The sequence below is a fragment of the Idiotropiscis lumnitzeri genome, unplaced genomic scaffold (assembly GCF_059441095.1).
Source record: "Idiotropiscis lumnitzeri isolate Australia: NSW breed Sydney's pygmy pipehorse unplaced genomic scaffold, RoL_Ilum_1.0 HiC_scaffold_241, whole genome shotgun sequence".
NCBI lineage: Eukaryota > Metazoa > Chordata > Actinopteri > Syngnathiformes > Syngnathidae > Idiotropiscis > Idiotropiscis lumnitzeri.
In genome coordinates, this window is record NW_028283779.1 from 165,001 (window position 1) to 175,000 (window position 10,000).

Consider the following 10,000-nt stretch of genomic DNA (forward strand, 5'->3'; position numbering starts at 1 on the left):
CCGGCGTTCGTGAAAGTCAGGCCGAAGAGGACGGCCTTCTCCCGGACACAAGTTGGGCCGAGTGGCCCTCAAGTTCAACCGCGTGGATGCTCCGTCGGGGACGGCCCGGCGTTCGTGAAAGTCAGGCCGAAGAGGACGGCCTTCTCCCGGACGCGAGGTGCGGGGGACCTGCCCCTGGTTAGGTGACCAGGGGTAAGGGCGTGAGTAAGAATTTGCACTAAGTCCAACAGGAGACTGGGGGCCGGCGTTGGTGAAAGTCAGGCCGAAGAGGACGGCCTTCCCCCGGACGCGAGGTGGGCCGAGTGGCCCCTAAGTTCAACCGCGTGGAGGCTCCGGAGGAGACAGGCCGGCATCCGTGAAAGTCAGGCCGAAGAGGATGGCCTCCCCCCGGACGCGAGGTGGGCCGAGTGGCCCCTAAGTTCAACCGCGTGGAGGCTCCGGAGGAGACAGGCCGGCGTCCGTGAAAGTCAGGCCGAAGAGGACGGCCTTCCCCCGGACGCGAGGTGGGCCGAGTGGCCCCTAAGTTCAACCGCGTGGAGGCTCCGGAGGAGACAGGCCGGCGTCCGTGAAAGTCAGGCCGAAGAGGATGGCCTCCTCCCGGACGCGAGGTGGGCCGAATTGCACTAAGTGCGACCAGGGGTTGGACGTTTAGGTGACCAGGGGTGGGCCACTTAGGCGACCAGGGGTGGGCCACTTAGGCGACCAGGGGTGGGCCACTTAGGCGACCAGGGGTGGGCCACTTAGGCGACCAGGGGTGGGCCACTTAGGTGACCAGGGGCGGCAGGTTTAGGCGACCAGGGGTGGGCCGTTTAGGTGACCAGGGGTAAGGGGTTTAGGCGACCAGGGGTGGGACGTTTAGGTGACCAGGGGTGGGACGTTTAGGTGACCAGGGGTGGGCCACTTAGGCGACCAGGGGTAAGGGGTTTAGGTGACCAGGGGTAAGGGGTTTAGGCGACCAGGGGTGAGACGTTTAGGCGACCAGGGGTAAGGGGTTTAGGTGACCAGGGGTAAGGGGGTTAGGCGACCTGGGGCTGGAGAGGAGCACCTTCCCCGGGCACAGGCAGGGAGCGAGCGCCCACCCCCAGCTCCATCGCTCCGGGGGTAATAGGCCGGCGTCTGCCACACTTAGCCCGGAGAGGAGCACCTTCCCCGGGCACGGGCCGGGAGCGAGCGCCCCCCAGCTCCATCGCTCCGGGGGTAATAGGCCGGCGTCTGCCACACTTAGGCCGGAGAGGAGCACCTTCCCCGGGCACGGGCGGGGAGCGAGCGCCCCCCAGCTCCATCGCTCCGGGGGTAATAGGCCGGCGTCTGCCACACTTAGCCCGGAGAGGAGCACCTTCCCCGGGCACGGGCGGGGAGCGAGCGCCCCCAGCTCCATCGCTCCGGGGGTAATAGGCCGGCGTCTGTCACACTTAGCCCGAATAGGAGCACCTTCCCCGGGCACGGGAGGTGCCAAGCGGCCCCTAAGTCTACCCTCATGGAAGCTCCGGAGGAGGAGGGCGGGCGTGTGTCACACTTAGCCCGGAGAGGAGCACCTTCCCCGGGCACAGGCGGTGCCAAGCGGCCCCTAAGTTTGCCCTTATGGAAGCTCCGGAGGAGGAGTGCGGGCGTGTGTCACACTTAGCCCGGAGAGGAGCACCTTCCCCGGGCACAGGCGGTGCCAAGCGGCCCCTAAGTTTGCCCAAATGGAAGCTCCGGAGGAGGAGTGCGGGCGTGTGTCACACTTGGCCCGAATAGGAGCACCTTCCCCGGGCACAGGCGGTGCCAAGCGGCCCCTAAGTTTACCCTCATGGAAACTCCGGAGGAGGAGGGCGGGCGTGTGTCACACTTGGCCCGAATATGAGGACCTTCCCCGGGCACAGGCCGTGCCAAGCGGCCCCTAAGTCTACCCTTATGGAAGCTCCGGAGGAGGAGTGCATGCTGCCTGACAGTGAAGCCGAATAGGAGCACCTTCCCCGGGCACAGACGGTGCCAAGCGGCCCCTAAGTTTGCCCTTATGGAAGCTCCGGAGGAGGAGTGCATGCTGTGTGACAGTGAAGCCGAATAGGAGCACCTTCCCCGGGCACAGACGGTGCCAAGCGGCCCCTAAGTCTACCCTTATGGAAGCTCCGGAGGAGGAGTGCGGGCGTGTGTCACACTTGGCCCGAATATGAGCACCTTCCCCGGGCACAGGCGGTGCCAAGCGGCCCCTAAGTTTGCCCAAATGGAAGCTCCGGAGGAGGAGTGCGGGCGTGTGTCACACTTGGCCCGAATATGAGCACCTTCCCCGGGCACAGGCGGTGCCAAGCGGCCCCTAAGTTTGCCCAAATGGAAGCTCCGGAGGAGGAGTGCGGGCGTGTGTCACACTTGGCCCGAATATGAGCACCTTCCCCGGGCACAGACGGTGCCAAGCGGCCCCTAAGTTTGCCCAAATGGAAGCTCCGGAGGAGGAGTGCATGCTGCCTGACAGTGAAGCCGACTATGAGCACCTTCCCCGGGCACAGGCGGTGCCAAGCGGCCCCTAAGTCTACCCTCATGGAAGCTCCGGAGGAGGAGTGCGGGCGTGTGTCACACTTGGCCCGAATATGAGCACCTTCCCCGGGCACAGACGGTGCCAAGCGGCCCCTAAGTTTGCCCTTATGGAAGCTCCGGAGGAGGAGTGCATGCTGTGTGACAGTGAAGCCGAATATGAGCACCTTCCCCGGGCACAGGCGGTGCCAAGCGGCCCCTAAGTTTGCCCTTATGGAAGCTCCGGAGGAGGAGTGCATGCTGTGTGACAGTGAAGCCGAATATGAGCACCTTCCCCGGGCACAGGCGGTGCCAAGCGGCCCCTAAGTTTGCCCAAATGGAAGCTCCGGAGGAGGAGTGCGGGCGTGTGTCACACTTGGCCCGAATAGGAGCACCTTCCCCGGGCACGGGCGGTGCCAAGCGGCCCCTAAGTTTGCCCAAATGGAAGCTCCGGAGGAGGAGTGCATGCTGCCTGACAGTGAAGCCGAATATGAGCACCTTCCCCGGGCACAGGCGGTGCCAAGCGGCCCCTAAGTCTACCCTAATGGAAGCTCCGGAGGAGGAGGGCGGGCGTGTGTCACACTTGGCCCGAATATGAGCACCTTCCCCGGGCACAGGCGGTGCAAAGCGGCCCCTAAGTCGGTAAAGGTTGAAATAAGTAAATAAATACAAAAAGGACGAGGGGGGAAAAAAAAGGCAAAAACGTATAAAATTCCCCCATTCATTTCAATGGGCTCGGCCGAATTGGGCTTGCGGGACCGCCGAGGGCACGCCGGAGGGCGGTTGAGTCGGTAAAAGTTGAAATAAATGAATAAATACAAAAAGAACGAGGGGGGAAAAAAAGGCAAAAACGTATAAAATTCCCCCATTCATTTCAATGGGCTCGGCCGAATTGGGCTTGCGGGACCGCCGAGGGCACGCCGGAGGGCGGTTGAGTCGGTAAAAGTTGAAATAAATGAATAAATACAAAAAGAACGAGGGGGGGAAAAAAAAGGCAAAAACGTATAAAATTCCCCCATTCATTTCAATGGGCTCGGCCGAATTGGGCTTGCGGGACCGCCGAGGGCACGCCGGAGGGCGGTTGAGTCGGTAAAAGTTGAAATAAATGAATAAATACAAAAAGAACGAGGGGGGGGGAAAAAAGGCAAAAACGTATAAAATTCCCCCATTCATTTCAATGGGCTCGGCTAAAATGGGCCTGCAGTACTGCCGAGAGGCCGCCGGAGGACGCCCTAGTAGGCAAACGTTGATCCCCACACACGAGGGGTCAGTTAGGCGACCAGGGGTAGCGTTTAGGCGACCAGGGGTAGCGTTTAGGTGACCAGGGGAAGCGTTTAGGCGACCAGGGGTAGCGTTTAGGTGACCAGGGGTAGCGTTTAGGCGACCAGGGGTAGCGTTTAGGCGACCAGGGGTAGCGTTTAGGCGACCAGGGGTAGCTTTTAGGCGACCAGGGGTAGCTTTTAGGCGACCAGGGGTAGCGTTTAGGCGACCAGGGGCGTTGCAGTTCCGCCGAATTGCATTAGGGGCGCTGCAGTAGGCAAACGTTCTTCCCCCCTAGTCAGAGGGTCATTTGCCTACTTCCCAGGTTTACCCGGGTTTTCCAAAACACCTGGGGCACATTTTCAGGGATCACGTTTTTAGAAACAAAAATATTCATAATTTCTTCTAAGTCCCCTTTCCAGCGGGGAACTTTGAAACATTGTATCCGACCACTGAAGGCTGTTGGCGGGCACGGCGCGGCAAACAGCCCGCACTCAGGCATGGAGCTCCGGGGAAAGTTGCCTAATTTCTTCTAAGTCCCCTTTCCAGCGGGGAACTTTGAAACATTGTATCCGACCGTGGAAGGCTGTTGGCGGGCACGGCGCGGCTCATAGCCGGCCCTCAGGCACGGAGCTCCGGGTGAATTTTCACAAATTTCTTCTAAGTCCCCTTTCCAGCGGGGAACTTTGAAACATTGTATCCGACCGTGGAAGGCTGTTGGCGGGCACGGCGCGGCTCATAGCCGGCCCTCGGGCACGGAGCTCCGGGTGAATTTTACAAATTTCTTCTAAGTCCCCTTTCCAGCGGGGAACTTTGAAACATTGTATCCGACCGTGGAAGGCTGTTGGCGGGCACGGCGCGGCTCATAGCCGGCCCTCGGGCACGGAGCTCCGGGTGAATTTTTACAAATTTCTTCTAAGTCCCCTTTCCAGCGGGGAACTTTGAAACATTGTATCCGACCGTGGAAGGCTGTTGGCGGGCACGGCGCGGCTCATAGCCGGCCCTCGGGCACGGAGCTCCGGGTGAATTTTCACAAATTTCTTCTAAGTCCCCTTTCCAGCGGGGAACTTTGAAACATTGTATCCGACCGTGGAAGGCTGTTGGCGGGCACGGCGCGGCTCATAGCCGGCCCTCAGGCACGGAGCTCCGGGTGAATTTTCACAAATTTCTTCTAAGTCCCCTTTCCAGCGGGGAACTTTGAAACATTGTATCCGACCAAAGGAAGGCTGTTGGCGGGCGCGGCGCGGCTCATAGCCGGCCCTCGGGCACGGAGCTCCGGGTGAATTTTACTCAATTCTTCTAAGTCCCCTTTCCAGCGGGGAACTTTCAAACATTGTATCCGACCACTGAAGGCTGTTGGCGGGCGCGGCGCGGCTCATAGCCGGCCCTCAGGCACGGAGCTCCGGGTGAATTTTCACAAATTTCTTCTAAGTCCCCTTTCCAGCGGGGAACTTTGAAACATTGTATCCGACCGTGGAAGGCTGTTGGCGGGCACGGCGCGGCTCATAGCCGGCCCTCGGGCACGGAGCTCCGGGTGAATTTTCACAAATTTCTTCTAAGTCCCCTTTCCAGCGGGGAACTTTGAAACATTGTATCCGACCGTGGAAGGCTGTTGGCGGGCACGGCGCGGCTCATAGCCGGCCCTCGGGCACGGAGCTCCGGGTGAATTTTTACAAATTTCTTCTAAGTCCCCTTTCCAGCGGGGAACTTTGAAACATTGTATCCGACCGTGGAAGGCTGTTGGCGGGCACGGCGCGGCTCATAGCCGGCCCTCGGGCACGGAGCTCCGGGTGAATTTTCACAAATTTCTTCTAAGTCCCCTTTCCAGCGGGGAACTTTGAAACATTGTATCCGACCGTGGAAGGCTGTTGGCGGGCACGGCGCGGCTCATAGCCGGCCCTCGGGCACGGAGCTCCGGATGAATTTTTACAAATTTCTTCTAAGTCCCCTTTCCAGCGGGGAACTTTGAAACATTGTATCCGACCGTGGAAGGCTGTTGGCGGGCACGGCGCGGCTCATAGCCGGCCCTCGGGCACGGAGCTCCGGGTGAATTTTCACAAATTTCTTCTAAGTCCCCTTTCCAGCGGGGAACTTTGAAACATTGTATCCGACCGTGGAAGGCTGTTGGCGGGCGCGGCGCGGCTCATAGCCGGCCCTCGGGCACGGAGCTCCGGGTGAATTTTTACAAATTTCTTCTAAGTCCCCTTTCCAGCGGGGAACTTTGAAACATTGTATCCGACCGTGGAAGGCTGTTGGCGGGCACGGCGGGGCTCATAGCCGGCCCTCGGGCACGGAGCTCCGGGTGAATTTTTACAAATTTCTTCTAAGTCCCCTTTCCAGCGGGGAACTTTGAAACATTGTATCCGACCGTGGAAGGCTGTTGGCGGGCACGGCGGGGCTCATAGCCGGCCCTCGGGCACGGAGCTCCGGGTGAATTTTACAAATTTCTTCTAAGTCCCCTTTCCAGCGGGGAACTTTGAAACATTGTATCCGACCAAAGGAAGGCTGTTGGCGGGCGCGGCGCGGCTCATAGCCGGCCCTCGGGCACGGAGCTCCGGGTGAATTTTACAAATTTCTTCTAAGTCCCCTTTCCAGCGGGGAACTTTGAAACATTGTATCCGACCGTGGAAGGCTGTTGGCGGACGCGGCGCGGCTCACAGCCCGCCCTCAGGCACGGAGCTCCGGGGGAATTTCCCCCTCATTTCTTCTAAGTCCCCTTTCCAGCGGGGAACTTTCAAACATTGTATCCGACCGTGGAAGGCTGTTGGCGGGCACGGCGCGGCTCATAGCCGGCCCTCAGGCACGGAGCTCCGGGTGAATTTGACAAATTCCTTCTAAGTCCCCTTTCCAGCGGGGAACTTTGAAACATTGTATCCGACCGTGGAAGGCTGTTGGCGGGCACGGCGCGGCTCATAGCCGGCCCTCAGGCACGGAGCTCCGGGTGAATTTGACAAATTCCTTCTAAGTCCCCTTTCCAGCGGGGAACTTTGAAACATTGTATCCGACCGTGGAAGGCTGTTGGCGGGCACGGCGCGGCTCATAGCCGGCCCTCAGGCACGGAGCTCCGGGTGAATTTTTACAAATTTCTTCTAAGTCCCCTTTCCAGCGGGGAACTTTGAAACATTGTATCCGACCACTGAAGGCTGTTGGCGGACGCGGCGCGGCTCACAGCCCGCCCTCAGGCACGGAGCTCCGGGGAAATTTGGCTCATTTCTTCTAAGTCCCCTTTCCAGCGGGGACCTTTCAAACATTGTATCCGACCACTGAAGGCTGTTGGCGGGCGCGGCGCGGCTCACAGCCCGCCCTCAGGCACGGAGCTCCGGGGAAATTTGCCTCATTTCTTCTAAGTCCCCTTTCCAGCGGGGAACTTTCAAACATTGTATCCGACCACTGAAGGCTGTTGGCGGGCGCGGCGCGGCTCACAGCCCGCCCTCAGGCACGGAGCTCCGGGGAAATTTGCCTCATTTCTTCTAAGTCCCCTTTCCAGCGGGGAACTTTCATACATTGTATCCGACCACTGAAGGCTGTTGGCGGACGCGGCGCGGCTCACAGCCCGCCCTCAGGCACGGAGCTCCGGGGGAATTTGCCCCCTCATTTCTTCTAAGTCCCCTTTAGGCGACCAGGGGTTGACAATTTAGGTGACCAGGGGTTGACAATTTAGGCGACCAGGGGTGACTTTTAGGCGACCAGGGGTGAGGTTTAGGCGACCAGGGGTGAGGTTTAGGCGACCAGGGGTAGCGTTTAGGCGACCAGGGGCGTTGCAGTTCCGCCGAATTGCATTAGGGGCGCTGCAGTAGGCAAACGTTTTTACCCCTAGTCAGAGGGTCATTTGCCTACTTCCCAGGTTTACCCGGGTTTTCCAAAACACCTGGGGCACATTTTTAGGAACCACGTTTTTAGAAACAAAAATTCTTCTATGTCCACCTCCGTGAAAGAAATTGCCCAATGGTTCCCGCGGAAGAGAGCTGCCAGGCGGACGCATACTGCAATAACGGCCGCCCTGGCGCTCTGGTGGATGTTATCCTCGAAATTTCTTCTATGTGCCCATTCCAGCGGGCAACTTGCGAACAATGGTGTCCGACCATGGAAGGCTGTTGGCGGACGCGGCGCGGCTCACAGCCCGCCCTCAGGCACGGAGCTCCGGGGGAATTTTCCCCTCATTTCTTCTAAGTCCCCATTCCAGCGGGGAGCTTGCAAACGTGGTATCCGACCACTGAAGGCTGTTGGCGGGCACGGCCCCACCAGCGCAACACGGCACTTCCTATGACTCGGGTCCGACGCAGGAGGAGCGGTCCTCCCGGCCCCGCCACACGGCACTTCCTATGACTCGGGTCCGACGCAGGAGGAGCGGTCCTCCCGGCCCCGCCACACGGCACTTCCTATGACTCGGGTCCGACGCAGGAGGAGCGGTCCTCCCGGCCCCGCCACACGGCACTTCCTATGACTCGGGTCCGACGCAGGAGGAGCGGTCCTCCCGGCCCCGCCACACGGCACTTCCCATGACTCGGGTCCGACGCAGGAGGAGCGGTCCTCCCGGCCCCACCACCGCCACACGGCACTTCCCATGACCCGGGTCCGACGCAGGAGGAGCGGTCCTCCCGGCCCCACCGCAACACACACAACCACTGACCGATTGGAAATCATGACCCGCCATCGGAGGGCCCCTGCCGGCCCCGGCCTCGCGCCGGGGTGTTCGGGTGGACGGTTCCTTCGGCCTGCGGGTCGACCTCTGAGCGTTGGCCGGCACCGCAGCACACACAACCACTGACCGATTGGCAATCATGACCCGCCATCGGAGGGCCCCTGCCGGCCCCGGCCTCGCGCCGGGGTGTTCGGGTGGACGGTTCCTTCGGCCTGCGGGTCGACCTCTGAGCGTTGGCCGGCACCGCAGCACACACATAACCACTGACCGATTGGCAATCATGACCCGCCATCGGAGGGCCCCTGCCGGCCCCGGCCTCGCGCCGGGGTGTTCGGGTGGACGGTTCCTTCGGCCTGCGGGTCGACCTCTGAGCGTTGGCCGGCACCGCATCACCGCAGCACACATAACCACTGACCGATTGGCAATCATGACCCGCCATCGGAGGGCCCCTGCCGGCCCCGGCCTCGCGCCGGGGTGTTCGGGTGGACGGTTCCTTCGGCCTGCGGGTCGACCTCTGCGCGTTGGCCGGCACTTCCCTACCGTTACCCCCCCACCCCTGGGGTTGTGACAAAACGGCACTTCCTATGACTCGGGTCCGACGCTGGAGGAGCGGTCCTCCCGGCCCATCTCGCACCCACACCCTGACATATACTGCACCACACCAACCACTGACCGATTGGCAAGCATGACCCGCCATCGGAGGGCCCCTGCCGGCCCCGGCCTCGCGCCGGGGTGTTCGGGTGGACGGTTCCTTCGGCCTGCGGATCGACCTCTAGCGCACCAACCAGCGCGAAACCGCTTTCGTCGCGAGACCGAGACGACCCTGTCGCGTGCCCGTTGGCCACACGGGCCCAGAGATGTCCTACACGGGAGTTCCGCCGCGCTCGCGGGTACCCCGCGCCGCCCCGCCACGAGAGGGGCGCGGGAGCCCAGGCCCGCATCAGCCGAGCGGTCCTTTCCGAAAAAGCATGTTTCTCAAACCCTACCGGCGTCTGTCAGAAGACGCCGCCTCCGAGTGCGTGTTGCGGTCGCGGGCGTGCGGGCGGCTCCGGCTCCCTCCCGCGACTGACCGCCACGCGGTAACGCGGCCTCTACGGACCGAGTACATACCGAGGCCCAGCCGACTTCCTCACCGCGCACGGGGGCTGAATCGTAACGGAAATTTCGGTAGCCCACGTCCGAAATAAATATGAAAGAAACGAGGGAGGCTGGGGTGCCGCCGGGGGTAACCCCGCGGGAGGCCGTCTCCCGCGGGCGCCGCCCGGTCCCCGCGCCCGGCTCCCCGCTCAGCTCCGGTTCCAATGCAAGAAACACAGACCGCCGGACGCGAGGGCTACCTGGTTGATCCTGCCAGTAGCATATGCTTGTCTCAAAGATTAAGCCATGCAAGTCTAAGTACACACGGTTCCGATACAGTGAAACTGCGAATGGCTCATTAAATCAGTTATGGTTCCTTTGATCGCTCCACCGTTACTTGGATAACTGTGGCAATTCTAGAGCTAATACATGCAAACGAGCGCCGACCCGTCTCCGCGGGGACGCGCGCATTTATCAGACCCAAAACCCACGCGGGTTCGGTTTGCCGCGGTGCAGCGGGCCCGCCGGCTTTCA

General features: G+C 61.1%; 1 non-coding gene across 1 annotated transcript in view; it reads left to right on the forward strand.

The window, feature by feature from the left end:
• The first annotated feature begins 9,723 nt into the window (after positions 1-9,723).
• LOC148314747 (18S ribosomal RNA) overlaps positions 9,724-10,000 on the forward strand; it is a 1,933-nt gene continuing 1,656 nt past the window's right edge. The window contains exon 1 of the ribosomal RNA XR_015841553.1: positions 9,724-10,000. This exon is cut by the window's right edge and continues 1,656 nt beyond it. This is a non-coding gene — a ribosomal RNA (18S ribosomal RNA).